The sequence below is a fragment of the Lissotriton vulgaris genome, chromosome 2_2, assembly GCF_964263255.1.
Source record: "Lissotriton vulgaris chromosome 2_2, aLisVul1.2, whole genome shotgun sequence".
Lineage (NCBI taxonomy): Eukaryota > Metazoa > Chordata > Amphibia > Caudata > Salamandridae > Lissotriton > Lissotriton vulgaris.
In genome coordinates this window covers 12,250,028-12,273,461 of record NC_141688.1, presented here as the reverse complement: position 1 = coordinate 12,273,461, position 23,434 = coordinate 12,250,028, and the positions used below count along the sequence as shown (strand labels likewise).

At 52.3% G+C, this 23,434-nt stretch overlaps 1 protein-coding gene across 4 annotated transcripts in view; it reads left to right on the top strand.

Moving 5' to 3' along the window:
• LOC147728937 (dual oxidase 1-like) overlaps positions 1-23,434 on the top strand; it is a 992,769-nt gene that overhangs the window by 802,726 nt on the left and 166,609 nt on the right. The window lies entirely within an intron of this gene.

Genomic DNA, 23,434 nt, shown 5'->3' with positions numbered 1-23,434 from the left:
TCCATGTCCGGGAATAATCGAGTGGTTACTGTCTTCCACTAAGGGCCTGGTGGTACTGCGCTCGCCTGACCTTTACGCTTGTGGGCGCCTGTCTTGGGCACTGGGAGAGGCGTCTCCGCAAGGCGCAGCAGGCGCAGGTAGCGTGGGCAGCTCACTTCGCGGAATTCCCCCGTAAGGAGGCTGAGGAACGGTCGCCAGAGCTCCGCAAATTCCGCCCCCCTCCCCGCCGCTGCCAGGGACAATTTCTCCATCCCCAGGATCGCCCAGAGCCGATGAAGCCACCCCAGTTGTAGCGGAGCCTGTGTTGCTCTCCAATGGGCCACAATGTTCTGGACTGCCGCCCCCAGGGCCAGTGCGATCAGCCGCCCCCTCCAGGATTTCAGAGGATACCTGAGGGCGTTCGGGAGGCCCAGTATGATGTATGCCGGGAAGCGCGGCAGCTGTGTGTCTAGATGTGTGTCTATGAGGTCCAGGATAGGGTCCCAGTAGGGGCGAAGTGCCTTGCAGCTCCATAGCAGGTGTTCCAGCGTTCCTAGCTCTCCGCACCCTCTCCAGCACCTATCGCTAACCCGGGCATCCCACTGATGTATTCTCTCAGGGGTGTGGTACCAGTACGTGGCTACCTTAGTTAGCGTCTCGGTGAGCCCTGTGTGGTGTGCTGAATGTCTGGCTCTATGGTACACCCCCTCCCACTCCTTCCTTGTAAGCTGCCGCCCCAGGTCCCTTTCCCATCTGACCTGTCCCGCATTGTATGTGTGTGCGTGGGTGAGGAGCAGCTGCTGATAGAGGTCTGAGATCAGCTTCTTATCTGAGGTGCGTGTCAGCAGCCATTTTTCGTAAGGTGTGAGGTGTCGTTGGGCACCAGGCCGGATCGAGGGGTGGAGCACCCAGTGGCGCACCTGCAGGTACTGTAGGCGTTCCGATTCGGCCACACCATAGTCCGTCTTGACCTGTTGGAACGGGAGGATCCCCTTGAGGTCGAACATGTGGCCCGCCGCTCTGCAGGGCGTCGATCGCCAGGTCGTAAACGCTCCGGCATCCAAGCCTGGCGTAAAGTCGGGATTGTCAAAAATGGGGGTCATAGGCGAGGGAAAGGTGGTTAGGCCCCTGGTCACGGCCACTCTGTCCCATACTCTCAGGGCGGTGCTGGGGATTTCAGAGGCGTACAGATTAGGGGGTCGATGCTGGCGCGGCAGGAAGGGCACGCCCTGGAGAGTGCGGCCCGCCACTGCCTGGTCCAGGAAGAGCCAGTGCCTGCCGGACTCCAGTTGAAACCACTCCACGAAGGTGCGCAGCTGCACCGCCTGGAAGTACAGGGTGAGGTCGGGAACACCCACCCCGCCGTTCGCTGGGGGCAAGGTGGCGAGGGTGTGCTTGAACCGTGGTCGGCGGCCGTTCCAAATGAATCGCAACAGTTCCGACTGGGTCTGTTGTAGCCAGCCGGCCGGGGGATTCAGGGGGAGCGTCTGAAATAGGTATAAAATCTGAGGGAGCAGCGTCATTTTGACTGCGGCGATTCTGCCTAGCCACGAGAGCGTGAGCGGCTTCCATCGCCGAAGCTGTTCCCGGATTTTGGTTGTGAGTGCCTCATAGTTGAGTCGTGCGGTACCCCGTACAGTCGGCGCCAAGCGCACACCCAGGTATGGGACGGCCGCGTCTGACCACAGTATCTTGAATTCGGACTTAATCTCGGCCACCACTTCCGGGCTCAGGGAGATGTTCAGGGCTTCAGACTTAGTTTCATTGATCTTAAAACCCGAGGCCAGGGCAAAGGTATGGAGCTCCACAAAGAGAGCGCGCAGGGAACGCATCGGGTCGGTGAGTGACAGCAAAACGTCGTCCGCGTACAGGCTGATTTTGTGCGTGTCAGCCCCAAATTTTATGCCGGAGATGAGCGGGTGTTGTCGCACTCTCTGGGCCATCGGTTCCATGTATAGTGCGAATAAGAGCGGCGATAGGGGACAGCCCTGGCGTGTGCCCCTGCCAATATCGAACCTCGGGGAAGTATGGCCGTTCACTCTCACGGTGGCATTAGGCCGGCGATAACAGTTGAAGATGCGGTGGCGTAGTTTATCCCCAAACCCGAAATGGCGGAGAACCTGGTCGAGGTAGGGCCAATGCACTCTGTCGAATGCTTTCTCCGCATCAATGGTGAGGAGCATGCAGTCCGGTTTTGTGCGCGACCCGGCCTCTATGAGGTGTAGCACTCGCCTGGTGTTGTCGCTGGTCTGCCTCTGTGGGATAAAGCCTGCCTGATCCGGGTCAATCAACTGCTGCATGTAAGGTGCTATGCGGCTCGCCAGTATTCCGGTGTAGAGTTTCAAGTCAACATTCAGCAGCGAAATGGGCCTGTACGAGCCGCAAGCCGTTGGGTCGCGGCCTGGTTTGGGGATTACAGAGATCGAGGCCGCAAGCAGGTCAGGATGTATAGCACCGGGCGTGTCGAAGGTGTTAAACAGGTCGCGCAAAAGTGGGGCAAGCTGCTGACAGAAGGTCTTATAGAAGGCCGCAGAAAAGCCGTCAGGGCCTGGGGATTTCCCCACTTTGAGGCGGGCTATGGCAGCGATGACTTCCTCCAGGCCTATGGGCCGTTCCAGAAAGTCCGCTTGGGCTTGATTGAGGGAGGGGAGGTCCGCACCCCGTAGGTAAGTCGGCCCAGCGTCGGGGTCCAGGCGGTCCGCATCGTACAGTGCCGCGTAAAAATTGCCGAAGGCCGCTGCGATCGCCGCGTCCTCTGTGATCTGGCCGCCACCTGCAGATCGGAGGGAGCGTACCTGTTGCCGTTGGGTTTGCGCCCGCAATCTGCTCGCCAGAAGCTTCCCGCAACGGTCGCCTCCGGTGTAATAGGCGTGCTTCAGGCGCATAGCGGCGTATTCCGCCACATCCTGATCTAGAGCGGCCAACATTTTCCGCTCGGCGCATAACTGGCGCCATGCCCTCGCCGCACCCGTGCGCTGGTGCATCTGCTCCAGTTCCGCCACCCGTTGGGTGAGTTCAGCACGTTTTAGAGCCCGCTCCTTGTTGTTGGCCGCGGCAATGGAGATAAGTTCGCCACGCAGGACCGCTTTGAGGGCCGCCCACTGAGTGGCTTTGGAGGTGTCGTCGTTGGCATTGTGTTCCAAGTAGTGGGTGATCGCGGACTTGAGCCGTGGTTGGGTGTCAGGCAGCCAGTGCCGCTGGGGAGCCGGCGCATCCCCCATTAGAAATGTCACCACCACCGGGGAGTGGTCTGAGAGCGCGGCCGGCAGTATCTCCACCGTCTCGGCCTGCAGCGCTAGTTGAGAGGAGCATAGAAAGTAGTCCAGCCTCGCGTAGGTCTTACGCGCCGCCGAGTAATAAGTGTAGGCCGTCGACTGGGGATGGGCATGTCTCCACAGGTCCAGGAGGCCTAAGTCTGCTATGTATGCGTGTCCTGCAGCAGTCAGTGCCCCCACCTGCCCGGTCCCCTGGCCGGAGCGGTCAGCTGTGTTATGAAATACAATGTTGAGGTCCCCTCCCAGGAGTAAGTGCGTGTGTGTGGTGGATGTCGAGGCCTCCAATGCTGTGTGCAAGAACCGTTCCTGCCCCTCATTCGGGGCGTAGACCGAACCCAAGAGTAGAGTGTGACCTGCCATCTGGAAGCTGTAAAGCAGGAGTCGCCCTTTAATCTCAGCTTCCTTCTGGAGGACCCTCCCCTCAAAAGACTTAGATACCAGGATCGCTACCCCCGCTGCTTTCTTCAGGGATGAGGAGAAGAACTGCCATGGGAATGCGCGTGTTTTGAGTCTGTGCTGGTCGTTACGGACCAGGTGTGTTTCTTGGAGGAGGCAGATGTCCGCCTTGGAACGCTCTAGGAAGGACAGTATGGCTTTGCGTTTGTTTGGACTGTTGAGCCCCCTCACATTAAGGGAGAGTACTGTTATGTGTCGTGTCATGGCTGAGGCAGTAAGGGAAACGCTGGGTCCCACCCATAGGTGGCAAGCTCTGGCTGGCGATCTGTGGAAGACACTGCGCCGGAGGTCAAACCCACTCCGTCTGTGGTGATAGAATCCCTTGGAGGAGAGCCCCCCCAACCCCCCCCCTCTTCCCCCAACTCCACCCCGACCCCAACTGGTGCAACCCCCCCCTCCCCCCAAACCCCATTAGTGCAATGTTCGATCCTCTTTAAGGGTGCAAGCACCGATGGAATCCCCCCCTGTAGAAAATAAGAAGTATTGATGTACATAAGCAACGTTCATTTCCCTTTTCCCACTCCCCTCCCTGCACGCACCATGAATATTGTAAAGCATTGACTGCATCCCTCAGCCCGCAAAGGCCTGTACCCATGTGTACATGATAGCCATTTTAGGCACCTTGGCCTCTTGCCCACTCATTAGAATCACTGGCTTCCCTCCTGCGCGCATTTGAGCACCCCCCCCCTCTCCCACTCTCACATACATAGACCATGATACCCAGCACTCTGCGCGACCCTGCTATGAAAGGCAACCCTCCTGCTTGACCCAGGCACCACCCCCCCCCCCATTTCCCTCTTGAAGAGGCATCCTTCGCCTCAGCTGACATAGCCCCCCAGTTGTATCTGACTGCCCCTGTTCTCTCATGTACAGGTCATAAGATCTCTCTCTCTGCGCGACTCTGGCCCTGCATGCACCCTGACCCCCCCTCCTTCTCCTCATATGAGCAAAGTCATAAACCCTCTTCTTTCGCAAAGCCCTGTCCTTGAGAGTCACGGCCGCGCCTGACCAGCACCTCCTTCCCTTCCATGAATGCCCCTCTATTGACGAGCCCTCCCTCCGCGCTCGATTGTCCACGCAGGCATGAATACCACTCCTTTGATGACCCCTTCCCCCGAGTTCGGCTGACCACACATGTCCGAGGCCATCGCCTAAGCCAGGAGATACCATTTACTGCCCTTATTGTATGCCTAGTCACCCCACCCCCTGGGCCAGGATCAGGCGCACACATCCTACGACACACTCAGTTGCACGATCGCCCTTCCCTCTTATCAGCAGGTCAAGGGTCCCCATTGTGAACGTATGTGGAGTAGGATCATCACGAGGATTATAGGAATGTTTTCCTTTTGCGACACACTGACCTGATTGTATCATCAAATGTTCTGCAAATGTATAAAAGCCAGAGTCTCAAGCTCACTTGTTAGAGCACCTCCCGAAAGACACTGTGTTTCGTGTCCGAAATGACTGGCTCTCCTCATGAGAAATAAACTCTGTTCTTGATTCCTGCTCCCAGCGCCCGTCTCTTTATTTGGTAAATTATTCGGAATGGAAACTAAGAGGCGGTTTGCGCCAGCAGCCTGGGCATTGATAGAATTATGGGCTCACCTTCAACAATTGGCGTCCCAACGCGGGGTCCATCAGTGACATAGGGTTCGGTAAGAGAGATCCAGACGAAGAAGTGAACGTCTAAAATGATCGGAGTATACCTGCCTTGAGAGGGCCCTAGCCCGGCTGCCGATCGACAGAACTTCACCAATTCTGAACGGACCTCTCTTGAGTGACCTATTGTCCTGACTGGAATCCAACAGGAATGCTACATGGAGTAAGAGAACGATCGGGCGCTGGAGGAGGGAGTCGAAGAACTGTCCGTATGGTCCGGTCCGGGTAAGATTAAGTAGGGTGTTTTTACGCCTGATTGGTAGGGTGGTTCTATCCACCTGATTGATTGATTGATTGTATTGAAATCGGTATTTGTATACTGATATTGTATTGGTTGGTATTGGTTCATTTAGCTTTGAGGGCTACTTGACATATTGGTTCTCTTTTGAGAACGAGACATTCTCTGTTTGCAAACAGCGGTGAATAGGAACGTCGTCCCTCTTTGCAGATAGAGAAGGGTAGGTAATGCAGACTTTTGTCCCCGTTGTAATCCGTCATGCCTACTTTTCTCCCCACTGATTGTTTGAAGTCGATTAATAATCGATTGTTGCTCTTTGAGATCTTCCCTGTCTACAAACTGAGACGAGTAGAAATATTCTGTCTTCCTTTTTGGATAGCGAAGGGCAGGTAATGCAGACATTTGTCCCCGTTGTAATCCGTCATGCCTGTTTTTCTCCCCACTGATTGGTTGGTTGCCTGGACATTGTTGTTCCAGGAATTGTTTCGTTTGAGGTATTTTCTATTTGCAAACAACGTGAAATAGAAACACTCTGTCTAGTCTTTGCAAGTAGAAAAGGGTAGGTTATGCCCCTTTGTGAATTCGTCAGTCCTACCCACTCCCCACTGGTTGGTTATTGTGGGGTAGCTCGCATGGTCCGCCCAGGAGACTACTCTTATGGAGGACATATGCTCTCTACTCATGGGCCATTTAATAGAAATAGACCGACTGGTCCGTCCAGGAGGCTACCCTAGTAAGTGGAAGTACATCGCTCGGTCTGTCCAGGATGATACCCTAATGAAGGAATATATGTTCCCCTTTTTGATCGATAATCTCGTTCCACCCCGGACCATTTATTGGAGGGGACTCGTCTGGTCCGTCCAGATGTACCCCCCCCTAGTGAAAAGGACACATAAAAATATGAAGTGATCACCGTTCCCTACTAACAGAAAGCTTTAGCTCGAAACACGCTAAGGAAGAGAAAGAAAAATAAAAGGAAATCAGGCTAAGTCAGCAACCCCCTGATGAGCTTTTGACTTCACCAAAAATAAGAAACATTAGAAATAATTCGTAATAAGAAATGTAAAATGGCGAAAAGATTCGATAACAGAACATAGCCACGAGGTAGCTAGGCTTCACTGCCTGTTCCTGTTCCCAACATGTCTGCCTCATTGCCCGCCCCGCCCAAAATAACGGTCACATGAAATAGAAACAACTCAATAGGTACCTACCCCCATTCCGGAAGCTCCCGAAGTGCAACAGGTCCGCGGTTACGCCCATCCGGAAGGCGAGGCCTGGAGGCACGAGGGACTCGCCTGGCCACGGTCAGGAGGAGATGACGTTGGGCAGGCGGTCCAAAGGATGACAAGGACCTCTCCGTCTTCTCCCTTCTGCCGCCCTGCAGGCCGCGGGGAGAGAGGGGGCTGTCTTGCCTTGGCCACCGACCACCCCTCTCTCTCACCCGATCCGGCTTTTGCCAAAGGCCGACGCCAAAGCGAGAACGGCGGCGAATCAAGTAGTCCCGCCACATTTCAAATTCGCCGCGTGCCATCGCCTGCTGGTCCAGAGCCGAAGCCAAGGCAAGAACGGCGGCAAATCAAATAGTCCCGCCAGATGCCAAATTCGCCGCCTGCCTGCATAGGTGCAGGCAGTCCCGCCACATTCCACGCTCCCTAGAGAGTTGAAGGTAGTCCCGCCACATGTCGCCAAGGGAAAGGGGGGGGCTGTCTTGCCTCAGCCGCCGACCACCCCCCCCCTCATCATCAATGGCTGGCACGGCCAATGTCGAAAACAATGGAGCCGGGGAACGGCGCGGGGTCGCTGGAAGGGGGAGGTGCCGCGAACGACCCTCCCCCACCTCCCTCCAGGTGGAGGCTTCCAGCGACACCCCAACACTCTTTGCTTAAAGAGGGTCAACATCAAAAAGCGGTCTTCTGCCCAGGACGGGCACACGCTCCCTATCGTCTCTCCTCGACCTTGAAGATTCTATAAGAGCCGGGGGGCCCCCGACCCTCTGCATGGGTGCCCCCGACCCCTTCGCTGGGAACCACGACATCGGTGCTACTCCTGCCGGCACCAGACTCGGATCGGAAATGGCTAAGATGCCGCCACGGCACAGGCTTGTTCAGTTCCGGAGGAACACCAGAATGACCCGGTAGGAAAATTGTTGCCGCCCTTCCCACTCTTTGACTCATGGTCCATATTGTTAGACTGTTAACCACATAGCACGAGACTTTTTGAACTGTCAACGGAAAGTCTGAGCCAACCATGTGAGACTAGAGACACTCTGACTGTGCTGGAACTTGCCTGACCCCACCCAAAATGGCGCCGACACAAAATGAGACGTTTTTAATGAACTTTGTTGCACCCTGATTGCGCAAGCTTTTTGCCCCGAGATATATATAACGTTTTGGATAATGAAAGTAGATATGAAGGATATTGAGCATGTGCTTGGACAATGAATTGACTTAGGGTGGGTACTGATTATGAATTGGAAAATGAATTGGTGTAATTTAAGGTAATGAAGGATCATTGGATGATGTATTTATGAATGTATTAAAGATGAATTACTGACATGCATCATGCTTGCTCTGTAGGGGAGTTTAATATGATTTTATTGCACTGCCGCACTTTATGCAATGAACTGCCACCAGCTTCGTTCTTCCCATGTACAGTTCCAATCCGCTCTGTGGCTAGCCCACCGGGTTGTAGGCCTGTATTTATGTGTCAACCCTCTTTATTAAAGGTATTTTGGAAACGAAAGCATTGTTGTAGCGGATTGCATTAATGAGTTTTGAATGTATTACTACTATGAGCAACGAGAAAGTATGATGAAAGCTAAAGGTTAAAAAAGGACCCGATATTTAGCAGCCACACTATGTGTGACAGGCAGCCGGAAAGGTGCTCTAGAAGCCCTAAAACGACACCACAGAAATGCCACCTGACCGCCACCCTTGTACCCGATCAAAAGGGGTTACGACCAAGTAGCTCATGTCGCACAGATCGTCAATGATTATCTGTCTGACCTTTCTGGTCCATCTGGGCTTAAACGCCGTGATGGTAGGGAAATGCACTACGTGGAAATAGGTCGAGTATGTGGTAGGTAAAGCATTTCCGGATTACTGCACGTTGATGAGGTTTTGAATGTTGCCCCCCCACCCCTTCTTTTTCCTCCCTTCTGCAGGTTATGTCGGAACACTGGCTGATGTATGGATGGACGACGACCGAGCCGCCGATGAGAGGGGGAGAAGGGGAATGTGAGCATGGTCCTTAGGACAAATAAAAGTTTTTTAAAAGACGTAGGCTTAAACATGACTGTTCCTCCTTAGAGCATAGCAATGGGAGGATGGACTGACATAGAGACTGGACAAGTACTGAATGACAAAAAAAATTGACTAGAAACGACGCGTTAAATAATGTAACTGGACGTTTATGACTAGGTAGGGAAAGGACAAAGAAAAATTGTACGGGTAAGGGTTGCCACGGCACCACCCGCCTAGGAAGCTAGAAATGTTGCCGATGTTCAAAATGCACTGCCCCCTTTCTCACACTCTTACAGATATAGCCAAGCTGTCCGACTGTTTTCCCGATCAATACTTGCCGTTGCCTCAGCCTGGAGAACTTCCCACCAAAGGAGGGGACAGAAAAAATGGTTTAAGATCCAACCATGGGTAACTAGCGCAACCAGGTTAATTTCCGATCAACCAACCGAGGTGTGAGTATTGGTAATTGGGAACGCTCGCAGGCGTGACAAACGAGAAGGAAAAGGGGGGAAGGGCAGAAAGAGCTAAGCATGTAGATAAATAGGATAGTAAAGATACGTAGGGTATATAAAAAAACAGATGTTGTAGACTAACAATTGTTTCCTGTCTTGTTGTGAATGTCTTGTATATGTGTAATACATGTGCCGTCTTCCCTGTCTGAGTTTGTGTGTGTGTAACGTACGAATATATGTCTCCCCTCTGTCTATATCTGCTTGTTACCCGACCTTTGCTGTTCTGTGTTGTGAGCGCACTAAATGACCTATTTTCGTACACGTCTCTCTCTCTCTCTCCACCCTTTTTTCTCTCTCTCTCTACATGTCATACGTGTACCGAATGGCTCGTTTAGATTGCGGACGACTCTCACTCTCTATGAGAGTCTCCCTATTTTCTCTCCCTCTTTTTGGTAAAATTGTGCCCCACTGGCACCAGTCTGATTTGATACATATTGAACACGAAGGTGTTCAGCGAATTTGACCGAAACTAAAATGACTGTATCTCGCCATGTTACTGCCTCTCCTTTCTGCAAAATGAATGAACTTGAATTGGCTGAGAAGGAAAGGACAGGTAAGACGGCTAAGGTCCCCCAATTTGGCCTTTTATAGGGGAACTATATGTCAATGGCATCCTAATTTTTATTGTTAGAGACAAGCGCCAAGGTCCAGATTGACCCCCAATGCCCAGATTGCCCCACCCCTTTGCACCCAAGCACGAATGCCCGAAGCGTCCCCGCCCCACTTGATCGACCCCAGCTACTGTCCCCGATATATATATATAATGACCATGAGTAACTGCCGCCCCTCGAGAAAAACATGTTTGACTCTGTCTTTCAATGATTGCACCCCCGCTTGTTTTAAAGAGTTAGCCAGCTCTAAAGGGAAATGTAAGACTGTTAAGGCTCGAATTAGGAGGACGAGTCTCTCCTGAATGTTGTCAATCTTGGGGTTTTTGTTGAAATACGCAAGAGTCCGACCTCTGTCCATATATGTCATGAACGAACGCCGATTAGACTTGGTGCGAACGCAGTAGAAATACCCACCTACTTACTTCATGGTAATAGACTTCTGACTATGACCAATGAGCATAACGCCAGGTGCTAGGATTGCGAGTGGAATTCATATGTAAAAATCTCTTCTCCTGCCAGTTCTCTAAAACTTGTTTTTACCCATTTAAAGATACTCAATCACCGGAGGAGAAGGGCCGGACGTGACGCACAGCGTGGCTGCAGATCATGAGACACATGCGACCTCAACCAAAGGTGGAGCCGCAGGACAACAAGAAACGGGACGAGGCAGCACTCTCAAAGGCGGTAAAAGAAAGAAATGAAGGGCTGTCCTGAAGCTCTCTGTCCGCCAACCCACGTGTGCCTGGAGCCTCCGTCCCTCTTTTCAAGCCCGATTGATGGGCCTGCTTGCTTGTTACCCATTGCTCCCTTGGTCCCTTTGGTGTGTCCCGGGAAAATCTGCCCCCACTCCGCCCTCTCACTCCCATCGACTAACGAAACCGCACACCCTCTTTTCCATGCGACTCTCTGCTGAAAGGAAGAACAGCATCTAGATGGAAATGGGGTTACACCACGGAAATATAGGTGCCAAGCTTAAGGCGCCACTCAAAGGATTGGTTAGGGAACAGGACTGTGGTCTAACAGCAGAGGACTGACCGCACCCTGCAACGCGTAAGGATAGAACCGAGCTGGACCTATAGCTCCACCGCGGGTGCTCAACAGCGCCAACGACAGGACACGGACTGGAGCCTACCAGTGATGGCTCACTGATAAAAGACACTGTGACGAAGAGATCTTGCGTATTGAACTGAATTCCTCCCTTGACTACTTGGTCAAAATGTTCATTGGTCACATTTTTAAGTCAGAAACATTTATGCTATGTAGTGATTTGAAATGATAGGAACTCGACAAATGCCATCCCCTATGTGCTGCGTTCCGCCAAACACATCAACTGTCCATGATTATATGCCATATGTTAGTATTGACAAATGCAAATTCTTCGATCGCACCTGTTTATATGTACCTTCATCGACTGTAAAAATGAACTTTGCTATGTAAAAAGGGGCGACTGTAGAAAATAAGAAGTATTGATGTACATAAGCAACGTTCATTTCCCTTTTCCCACTCCCCTCCCTGCACGCACCATGAATATTGTAAAGCATTGACTGCATCCCTCAGCCCGCAAAGGCCTGTACCCATGTGTACATGATAGCCATTTTAGGCACCTTGGCCTCTTGCCCACTCATTAGAATCACTGGCTTCCCTCCTGCGCGCATTTGAGCACCCCCCCCTCTCCCACTCTCACATACATAGACCATGATACCCAGCACTCTGCGCGACCCTGCTATGAAAGGCAACCCTCCTGCTTGACCCAGGCACCACCCCCCCCCCATTTCCCTCTTGAAGAGGCATCCTTCGCCTCAGCTGACATAGCCCCCCAGTTGTATCTGACTGCCCCTGTTCTCTCATGTACAGGTCATAAGATCTCTCTCTCTGCGCGACTCTGGCCCTGCATGCACCCTGACCCCCCCTCCTTCTCCTCATATGAGCAAAGTCATAAACCCTCTTCTTTCGCAAAGCCCTGTCCTTGAGAGTCACGGCCGCGCCTGACCAGCACCTCCTTCCCTTCCATGAATGCCCCTCTATTGACGAGCCCTCCCTCCGCGCTCGATTGTCCACGCAGGCATGAATACCACTCCTTTGATGACCCCTTCCCCCGAGTTCGGCTGACCACACATGTCCGAGGCCATCGCCTAAGCCAGGAGATACCATTTACTGCCCTTATTGTATGCCTAGCCACCCCACCCCCTGGGCCAGGATCAGGCGCACACATCCTACGACACACTCAGTTGCACGATCGCCCTTCCCTCTTATCAGCAGGTCAAGGGTCCCCATTGTGAACGTATGTGGAGTAGGATCATCACGAGGATTATAGGAATGTTTTCCTTTTGCGACACACTGACCTGATTGTATCATCAAATGTTCTGCAAATGTATAAAAGCCAGAGTCTCAAGCTCACTTGTTAGAGCACCTCCCGAAAGACACTGTGTTTCGTGTCCGAAATGACTGGCTCTCCTCATGAGAAATAAACTCTGTTCTTGATTCCTGCTCCCAGCGCCCGTCTCTTTATTTGGTAAATTATTCGGAATGGAAACTAAGAGGCGGTTTGCGCCAGCAGCCTGGGCATTGATAGAATTATGGGCTCACCTTCAACACCCCCCCATCCCCACCCTTTGCCCCTGCAACCAAAAAAAGAAGTCTGAATCAACATCGTCCCAGGTCCAGGTGAATGTCCACTGGACCCGTGGTAAGGGAAACACTTGGAGTGTGGGCAACGGCGACGGTGATGTCGGGCACTGCGCCTCTCCGCGTGGGTCCGCCATCAAAGGGACGGCACAAACACAGCGCGGGTCAGCGAGGCTTCGCCCCCGCCGCCGGAGTGAACAGTCCCGGCCAGGTCATGTCTTGGTAGCACCGCGAGACCGTGGTAGAGTTCAATCGTTTTCTTTATTCACCAGGCTTTGCGCGACCGTCTCCACCGCCGCTCGTTGGCCCTCTGCTATTTCTTTGGTGGCGGGACGTTGTGGCCTGTGTCGCCTCCGCTGTTGCCGCCATCTTCCCGGTGCATCCTCGTTGGGGGCGCCCCCCACCCTGGGGTTCTCGGCTTCCGACGGTTCCTCAATGTTCAGAAGGGTGCAGGCCTCCCTGAGGGAGCGTATCTGGTGGAGGTTATTGCCCATCTTAAACACAAGGCGAAAGGGGTGTCACCAGCTGTATGAGATGTTGCGTTTCCGCAATTCCGCTGTGACGGGTCGGAAGAGGCGCCTCTTCTCCAGGGTCAGCGCTGCAAGGTCCTGATAGAGGGCAGGGGAGTGCGCGCCAAAGGACACCGGCGCCATCCGGCGCGCATTGGTGAGGATCTCCTCCTTGGTCCGAAAGTCTTGGACGCACACAAGGATGTCCGCTGGGTGAGCTGTGGCCGCTCTAGGCGGGCCCGTTCTGTGCACTCTGTCCAGGCCCAAGGGAGTGTCCGACGGGCGGCCCAGGATGTGATTGAACAGTTCCCGGGTGAATTGGAAGAGGTCCTCCGTGTCAGGGGAGTGTTTCACCCCCCGGATCCTTATGTTGTGCCGCCTGGAGCGGTTCTCCAAATCTTCGGCGTGCGTTTGGAGGTCCACTTGCTGGTCGTGAATGCGCACCAGTTCCTGCCGCAGTGCTTCAATTTCTATGTCCCGTGCGTCGCTCTTCGTCTCCAGCTCCGCCACTCTCTCACCAATGGCGTCGGTGTCGCGGCGCACCTCCTTTATCTCGTCCTGGAGTTCTTTCTTTAATTCCTGGATGTCTTCGCGCAGCCCCATGAAGAGCGACTCCAGGAAGGAGCGCGTGACTGGGCCCTCTGGATCTGGCTGTCCCTGGGTTGGCGAGGCCTGGTTTTTCTTCTCGGCGCCCCCGCGGTGGCCGGCCGCCGCGGCGTCCGCCTTCTTCCCCACAGCGCCGGGGGTGAAGAGGTCAGCGATGGAGCGGTCTTTCCTCGTCCTGGCGGTGGACATGGCTCGTGCGGTGTCTCCTGCCCAGCAACCCTCCGCTATTGGTACCGCAGGCCCAGGCCGCCGATGCCGCTGTGTCTCCTGGCGCCCGGCACGGGGATAGCCGGGAGGCGGTGCGCTTCACTTGCCAGCCGCGAGTCCAGTCGGGCGCCTGCAACGTGGTGTGGCTTCCGCAGCGTGGGTTTGGGTGAGAGGGTTCCGCCAAAGGTGCGTCACTCAGGTGTGGATGGGGCCCACCCCGTGTCTTGGGGACCTGGAGCGTCCTTCGACTGGCGTCTGGGCTAGTGCTGGGGTCGTCGCTGGAGCCTGCGGTGTGAGAGCAGTGCAGGGCGCATGGACAGGCTCCCTCCCCGCCTGTGTGTTGGCTCTACTCTCGGTGTGTCCCCCAGATGCCCCCGCGCCGACGCGCCGGTCAGTGGCCCAGGAGGGGGGGGCAGGGAGGTGGTCAATCCCAGACACCCCCAGCGGTGTCAGCGCTCTCCGGGTGCAGACTAGGCCTCCGTCGCCCTCCCACGTGGCTTTGGTGCTGGTGCGCCTAAAATGGCGGGCTGCTGCAGGGGATCGCGCCTCACGCGCCGATGGAGCTCCGGCCCGGCGGGTCAGGTCGCGGGCGTATGGCGAGGGGGGGGGGGGCGCCTGGTACCACTGTCACATCCCCCCCCCGTACCTCCGTTCCGAAGTGCTGCAGGCCGGAACTCAAGGCCGCCGGCGTCCTCCACTTGGTGCCACCAGGTCCGGCGATGGGAGCCGGCGACAGCCCGGGCAGTGTCCGCTCCAGTGTGCGATGGGGCCGGCAGGTCCGCAGTAGCTTCCACGAAGAACCGTGGGAAGCCTCGCACGTTGCCGCGCGGGCCGGACCCGCCGCCTCAGCCGATGCCTGCCCCGGGCGTCCTTGGACGGCGCTGTGGCTCCGCCCTCCTCGGCCTCGTTTTCGGCCGCGCTCTCGTCACTCTGAGCGCTCTAGGCCCCAACGGTCGCCGCCTCCACGGTCAAACAGGTCACGGGTCCGGCCGTCCCCGGGCTCAGAACCGGACCAGAAGATCACCGCTGCTGCGGCGCTGGAGCCAGAAGTCTCTCGGGACCGTTCTCGGCCGGGTAAGTGCTTTGGTTGTGCTGTATTCGGTGGCCGGCGGCGGGAGCTCAGCGAGGCACGTCCGCTCACACCGCCATCTTGGCCACGCCTGCCACCCTTGTTTTAGTGGAAAGAAAAACAAAGGGAGAGCCATACACTTTCCTGCTGAAAAGACAAAGACGTCACCACGCCTCCCATGAAATGTGAAAAACATCCATTACCATCAAATTGAATAAATGGCACAACCATAGGTCCCTGGCTTTCAGTTTATTGTTATATCAACAATTATTAGTGAATCAACAGCTTAACTTGCATTTCAGTAAAACACCTTTATCACAACCGTGTCAGTATAGCAAAGACAGATAAAATCCAACTAAATCATGAGCATAGAAACAGTACAGGCTTAATGGTATAGAACTTTCACAACCCTTCATAAGAGCAACCTTATCGGGATTCATTACCTGTTAATGTTGTACAATAGCTTATGTTCATTCTGCCATTAATCTGACGTGTGCATGTATATACATATCTATATTACCTACAGTAGGTAGTTAGAGTTAGGACCTAGTTTCCATAGGAAAAGCTTTTTTTCTTTTCCCAATAACTTTGGCGCTGGTTGACGAATGTTTGGTAAATTTTCAAAACTAGTTGCCCCCTCCGGACAGCTCTTGTCTTGAAAGATTCGGGGTGATTCGCCAACTGGGGTATGAGAAAAAAAAAAGGGTCCCAAAACGTGTTTTCCCCTTGATATTTTCCATAGGAAACTTTAGACAAAGCTACAGCCCGAACTGCTGAACGGAATTACACCAAATTTAGCAAAAGGGTAGCCCTTGATTCAGAAAGAGTCCTTTCTGTTAAATGGTGTAAATCTGTTAAGTTGTTCCTGAGAAATTAGAAAAAGAAAAAACTATCTATATCTAGGGCAGCAGTGAGTTTGCAAACCCTCCAGAGTACGAGCGTCACTCTGATTGGATGCTAACACTCCAAACCAGGAAGTGTTGGCAGCCATCTTGTGACTCGGTAGAACTGAGTCACAAGAAAACTGAAAAAAGAGGTTAAAAACAATCAAAGGGGGCAGGGTAGAAACACTCTGACCCCCTAGGCCTGCTCAGAGGGTCCCACAAGGACCCCCTGGGCCAAAAAAGCATTTTTTTTATAATTTCGGTGGAAATCGTGTTGGGGTAGTGAATCCAGCTGAAATTATTAATAAAACCCATATATATGTATAATATATATATATATATATATATATATATATATATATATATATATATATATATATATATATATATATATATATATATATATATATATATATATATATATATATATATATATATATTCAAACAATGGTGGGTGCTTATTGAGTTCAGGCGCAAGTCTGGCATGAGATGAGCAGTGAAAACAACGCAACAAAGTGACTGCAACCTGAAGGATTTTATTTTCGGGAGGGGCTGGTAACGGTTGCAACCACAATGGATTTTACTCACCTTAAAAATATAAGAACCAGAATGCCATGCGGTGCTTACGCCCGAGTGGGTGGGATTATGAACATTTAAAGACAGAATGAAACACGAGGCAGCTGTTACTTCCCCCACAGCCTGCCTTTGAAGAAGGGATGAACTGTTCCAGAAACGCTTTGGCGAAAGGCTGAAAGAAACTGTGCTTACACTGTGCGATGGCATTTGCTGCTGCCTGCTGATTAAACAAGGTGAAAGCCAGAACGTCGAGTGAAAGCTTCATTGTTTGAGCAGTTGCATATGGATATATATATATATGTATATATTAATATATATATATATGTATATATATATATATTATTCTTTTTTCTTAAAAAAATGGCGGGTGCGTAGTGAGTTCAGGCACAAGTCCCAGGCGCTATAATCAGAGCTTGTGTCACCGCGACGATCAGACATCTTCCTGTCAGCTTCTTGTTTGAGCATCTCACCTTCTTTCAGCCTCTCATTGCTGCACACACCTCCCTGAGCACAAACCTTTTACCTTGCATTACTCGCCTATCGAGGTCTATCGTCCACTACTGGACAACACCTGCCTGTGCACTTTTTCACGCTCCCTGGGCCAGACATAGCTCACAGGCATCTTCCTTGTGAGGCAGTCATGCACAGAAGATAGCTCGTCTCCGGCCTTTTTCTTTGCACCCCTGTTACTACTAGAGTCAGTCAATGCCTTTACAGATCTCTTTCCGATGAAGCCCCTCTCAGACTTTCCCCACTTGTGTTATGGCTTCCAGGGCCCGCTAAGATTTCCCTCCTGTTTGTCTGCTACTAGGGACCATCTCAGCCCCTCCCCTGCCCCCCGGTTTGTCTGCTTCCAAAGACCCTGTAAAAAACCTCACAGTGGCTTGTGTTTTCTTGCACCCTCTTTACTAGTTGGTAAAGCCATCGGAGACCTGCATTGATATTTTGATGACATGCCACAGCACATTGTGAGTGCGCACAACACCCAGGTGCTAGAGGGAGCTAATGTGCTGGGGGGGATTTAGGTAATGACACCTGATATCTTGGCGCTACTCAACGCATGGGTCACTCCATCGTGCAAGGCGAGAACGGCTGAGACAGGAATCTGTGCCTTGACCAGTACACTCTGCTCTCTGCCGTGGGGCTCAGCCCACCGACCTGTCTTAAGCCAATACTTCTCTCAGCAGCATGTTTTCGGGGGGCGTCTGCACCCCACCGATGAGATATCCTCCGGTTTCATCCATTCATCATTAGTAACACCCCATTGGAATTTTACTGCAATTAGGCCCACGCAGTCGCATGCCCAGGTCTCACTGGCACGCGGGGAGCAAATCCTGCTATCTTAAGATCCCTGTGTCATGTCCCATGCTAATTACACACGGACACTGACTTATATATCTTGAGCTCTTTATTCATACATCTGTACAGGTCCCCGTCCCTACTCTAACTGTCCCCGTGGTTCCTCTTCCCCGGCTCCTCCCGTTCCTGCTCCTCCCTCTGTCTCCACCCCTCAACTACTAGACTGCGTCTCACCATACTACATCTCCCCCTTTCTTAACAAAATGAGCTTAATGTCCTTAGTGTTCGCAGTTCTTTAATCCGCCACACAGGTTGGCGAACAGCCTGCTCTTCGAACCTCAGTAATGTCGAATCCGAGGTGGGCTTGACTTTGGTCAATTTTTCGGTTGTCTTAATCAGGGCATTCTTGATCACGTTGCGTGTGAACTGTCTGCTCTCACATTCCGCAGTCGTCATGTCTCTTTCCCGTGGTGTAACTACTGGTGGTGTAGGTGCTCGATCTCTTTCCTGGGTGGATAGTGTTCTGGTCCTCTTCCGAGCGCCCGTATCCACGGCTGCTTCCGTTTGTCTTGTCCGGTTGAAGGCAACACTGTCCTCCAGTTCAGGATCATGTATGCCAGACAGTATGGTGCTATCTGATGAGACTGTCTTGGCTTGGTTCAGTAATTCATTCACCGCCTTTATCTTTACCGCCTTTTGCTTCGTCAGGTCAAAAACAATACTGTCTTCCTGTTTCGAGTCTGGGATGCCGGCCGGTGAGGTATGAACGGTGGAGGTCAGTTTATGACTTGGAGATTGATTGGCTGTCTCGGGTTGTTTCTCCCACGCCTGCACACGCCTGGAACAGGCAGACCCTGGGGTCGGCTGAATGTTGGTGTGTCTTGTTCTCCTCCGATGATGACTTAGTTCTCCCGCCATGTCTGGCTTCTTTTGCGGATTGACTGGTTGGTCCATTTTTATTTGGGTGCTATCGGCCACGTTGCTGACCTCCGTTTTATAGGACCAGGACCAGGGCCTTCGAGTCAACCTTGCTGCCCCTACCCGGGGTGACGGTGTGGTATTGGTGTCACGATGCACCTGTGCTCGATGCGACAGGTTGTCTGGTGGAGTGATCGAGTGTGCATTGGCATTGGTGTGGGACACGTTGCTCTCGACGTGAGGAGTGTCTCTTGGTTTGCTGATGTGTTCAGGTGCTTGGCGCCATGGCCAGTGTCGGGACCACGACTCTGTCGACTCAAAGGATCGGACCGAAATGCTGTCCGAATCAGAGGAGTTCTCCCTCACTTCCCTCTGAGAATGTTTCTTTAAGAATGTTGTGCGTGGTCGTTGTCGGGACCATGACTCTGCCGACTCAAAAGATCGGACCGACATGTTGTCTGAATCAGAGGAATTCTCCCTCACTTCCCTCTGAGAATGTTTCTTTAAGAATGTTGCACGTGGTTGTTGTCGGGACCATGACTCTGCCGACTCAAAAGATCGGACCGACGTGCTTTCTGAATCAGAGGGGTGTTCCGTCAGTTCCCTCTGTGAGTGTTCATTTGGGACTGTCCTACTAGGGGGTCTTCGGACCCGGGTAGTCCGTGACGAGCTGCTCACCCCTTCGGAATTGTGTTGGAAAAACTTCTCCATGTGTCTTTGTTGGGATATCTTCAACGCTGCCTCATTTGGGAGATTGTTTGAAGATTCCGTGCTTGTTCCTTGTGCTTGATCCCAAGCTTTCGTCTCTTCGTCCTTCTCGTCTGATGTTACCCATCTGCGCTCTGTTTCGTCGTTTTCGCGGGGCCCATGGATGCTTTGGGGCCCATGCAGGCATGGATCTTTTCTTGCTGGTTGTTGTTGTTGTGAGGGACCAGTCCGTCTTGTGTTATCTGGTTCTCCTTCCCAATTGCTTGATGGTCCAACACCTCTGACTTGGGTTTTATGTGTTCTCCGGCCAGATGTTTCCTCGGACTCGTCTTCACTGCTTGTCGACTGATGTCCCTGCGCCGACTTTCGGTGTTGACCAGTGCGACCCTTTCTTTTATGGTTAGTCTTTCTCTCCCACTTGCTGTGTGGGATGCCTTCTTGTCCAGGAGTGCGATCCGTCCCACTTGATGCTCTTTCTTCCTCCTTTGAATGACTCTTTGAGGGACTCCTGGGGGGTGAATAACTTTTTGGAATTGTCTTTTGGATGGTTGACTCTGGGTCATCTGACTCCGAGTAGTCCTTGGTTGACCTTGAGTAGTTGGATGCTGAGTAATCCGACTCTGAGTGATCCGTGTTATTTTCTTTGTCACAGTGTCTTTCCCGGTGTCTTTTTGCTGGTCTGTCTTCCCTCTCTCTCCTTCCAGTTCCGTTTGTTTTCTGAGGGTTGTCTGTCCGGGCGTCTCGATAATTTGCTTTCAGATTCGGGGCCTTTGATTTGTCTCTTACATTGACGTGCAGTCCAATTTCAGCCTTCCTGATGATTTCTTCCAGTGACCACCTTCCTCGCAAGATCTTGAGTTTCGTGTCGGGGTTTGCGCAGCCTTCTATTATCCGGAGTCGGACTGCGTCCTCATTCGTAAAGGTGTTGAAGTGGCAGCCTTGTACCATGTTTTTTAACCGAGTGATGAAGGTTGGCAGTGGTTCACCGGGTTCCTGCCGAGCTGAGTTGAAAGCGATGCGCTCTCGATCCACTTCCGTTTGTGCAGAGAGACGGGCACATAGCTTCTCTTGGAGTCTTTTATAGATGTCTGTGTCCTCGTCGGAAAATGTTTCGATTGGGCATCGGCCCTCTGGACCCACCAAGTGGAGGAGCAGCATTAGGCATTTCCTCTCTCTTTGTTCTCCATTGGCATCCAGGAAATCACTCAATGTGGCCAGCCATTGGTTCCGTTTGAGACACAAACTCCAGGTATCCGTCTGCATCCCTGGGGGTGGTGCGTCAAAGCAGGGATTGAACTGTTGTGAGATTTCTTCTTCCGCCATAGGAGGAGGATTTTGATAGATCATGTTCACCGAGCACGGGCCGTTCATTTGTCTTCTCGTCTTCGTAGTTGATCTGTGTTTAGTCGAAACCGGCGGTCTGGTCATGTGCTGGGACGTTAGCAATGCTTGTTTGGCCTTCGCCAATGCTCGCTTGGTCTTTGCTAATGCTTGATTCTGTTATGTTCGCCAGTGCTTGTTTGGTTTTCAGCAACACGTGTTTTCTTTCTTTGCTGCGATTTGTCCAATGCTTGTTGATCTGCGTGTCTCAATGCTTGTGTCTCTTTGCGTGGATCAGTGCTTGTTGATTTGCACGTATCAGCGTTTGTTCAGTTGCATGCGTCACTGCTCACTTATTTACTTATTTGCATGTATCAATGTTTGTTTATTTGCATGTACCAGTGCTTGTTGCTTCACTTGTCTTTGCATGCACCAATGCTCGTTGATTTGCATGTATCAATGTTTGTTTACTTGCGTGTACCAATGCTCGTTGATTCACTTGTCTTTGCATGTACCAATGCTTGTTTATTTGCATGTACCACTGCTTGTACTGGTCTTCGCATGTACCAATGCTCGTTGATTTGCATGTATCAATGTTTGTTTATTTGCATGTACCAATGCTTGTTGATTCACTTGTCCTTGCATGTACCAATGCTTGTTGATTTGCATGTACCAATGCTTGTTTGGATGTCTGTTGCCTTTGCCAATGATTGTTTGGTCTTTGCCACTGTTCGTCCTTTACCAATGCTTATTCCCACTGTTCGCCTGACTTAAAGATGGCCGCCGCTAAATTTCACAGGGATGTCCTTCCAGCTGCCTGACTCTAAGATGGCCGCCCAAATCACGCGAGATGTGCTTGCATTCAGCCTGACACTCACAGGACTCTCCGGCAGCCGATTTCCTTCTGGGCAGCAATTCCTTCTGAGCCTTTACACACTCCTGGGCTTCCAGCACACTCAGGTAGGGTCATGGCAAGCTCCCGATTGGTCTTCATTATTTGCATATCACTTTTCACGCCTCGGGGTGGGGTTCTCCATCGAGGCAGCACACTTTCCTTTGGTGGGGCAGCGCTTCCTCGCACAGTGCCCTCACGGTCTCTGCTCTATGTCTTCACGTTCAGTCAGCACGGCAGGGTCGGGGTTGGGCTCCCGATCCCTCGCCCAGTCCACGCTGACCCTCACCTCACTCGGGTGCTCTGTTTCTTTTGGCGCGAAACGCGCTCTCGCTTCAGGGCACGTTCACGGGACCTCCGTGGTGTCTCAGACGCCTTCTGGTCACCGGAGCACCCGGCAGAATCGGGGTGAGCTCCCGATCTCTGCTTCTTCTTTGTTTTCGATTCCCGTTTTTCTTGCACCGACAGCGTGCTAACGCTCACACATCGCGCGTGGGGTTTCCCGATCTCTGGTCTCCGGCGGGCACCAGTCTCAGCGCGCTCAGCCGCGCTTGGTAACCGACCTTCGTGGGGCGATGTCCACCACGCCAGGGTGTCTCTACTTTGCTCTAGGGCGCTGGGCAGGGTCGGAGTGGGCTCCCGACTCCTGCTTCTTCACAGATGCCGATCCTCACGCATCCGGCGGGACTCGCGCTTTCGGCGCGAACAGCTTTCCTTTCCTGGGCGTTTCAACGCTCGATCTGGCGGCTCCCTCTGGGCTCCCACGGTCGCTGGGGGGGGGAGCAGGGTCATCGGCTGCCGACCTCTTTCTTCTGGCGGCAGTACTTCCAGGCAACAAGTTCTTTACTTGATGCTGCAGGGACAGGGCACTCCGGTCGGGTTCTGAAGGCTATGATCATGCCTATCCCACCTTCGTCGCCAGCTGTCATGTCCCATGCTAATTACACACGGACACTGACTTATATATCTTGAGCTCTTTATTCATACATCTGTACAGGTCCCCGTCCCTACTCTAACTGTCCCCGTGGTTCCTCTTCCCCGGCTCCTCCCGTTCCTGCTCCTCCCTCTGTCTCCACCCCTCAACTACTAGACTGCGTCTCACCATACTACACCCTGTAACCCGGGACTCCTGCTGCGTGTGACGGTGTTGCTCTTTCTTTAGGGGACCACTCTTTGATCATTCGGTTTACCCTTCTCTCACCTCCTGTTGTTTCATTGATTTATCATTATATAATAATATTTGGGTGTCCAGTGACCGACATGGCAAGGGTGTCTTTGTCTGTGCCCCCAAAATTGTGTTGCATTGTTTTGTTTGCGACTTCCCGGAGCACTGATCACGTCTTCTCCCTGTAACCAAATTGTGTGACCCTGGACACGTCCGTTTGTTGTCAGTTTCTCTGGATTCTTTCCCTTTTAACAATGAGAATAACCAAGAAATGGACTAACCTTCTGCACTGTGTCTATAAACAGGCATTTAACTATTGAGTCATGTGTCATTTCCACACACAAAATAACGGAGTAACTGCAAAATGCAAAGCTCAGAATGGATTGTGAAAAAACATGTCAGGTTAAGACACCCAGCTCCTGCCGGATCTCATCCTAACTGTCATCTCATTTGAGATGTCATCAGTGATGTCACTGACCATGTCATGAATGATGTAATATGTGACATGATCAGCAGTGCATTGCGGGTGCGCAAATTATAGTTAGCTGAACTAACTTTCTCTAGTTTTGTACAAATGAATTTCTAAGGTTTTTTAAATGCTAATTTCTAACTATAACGTCCCTGAAACCAATGTTTTTTTTAGTTGAATATAGATATAGACACACACACACATTAGTAGAGAAC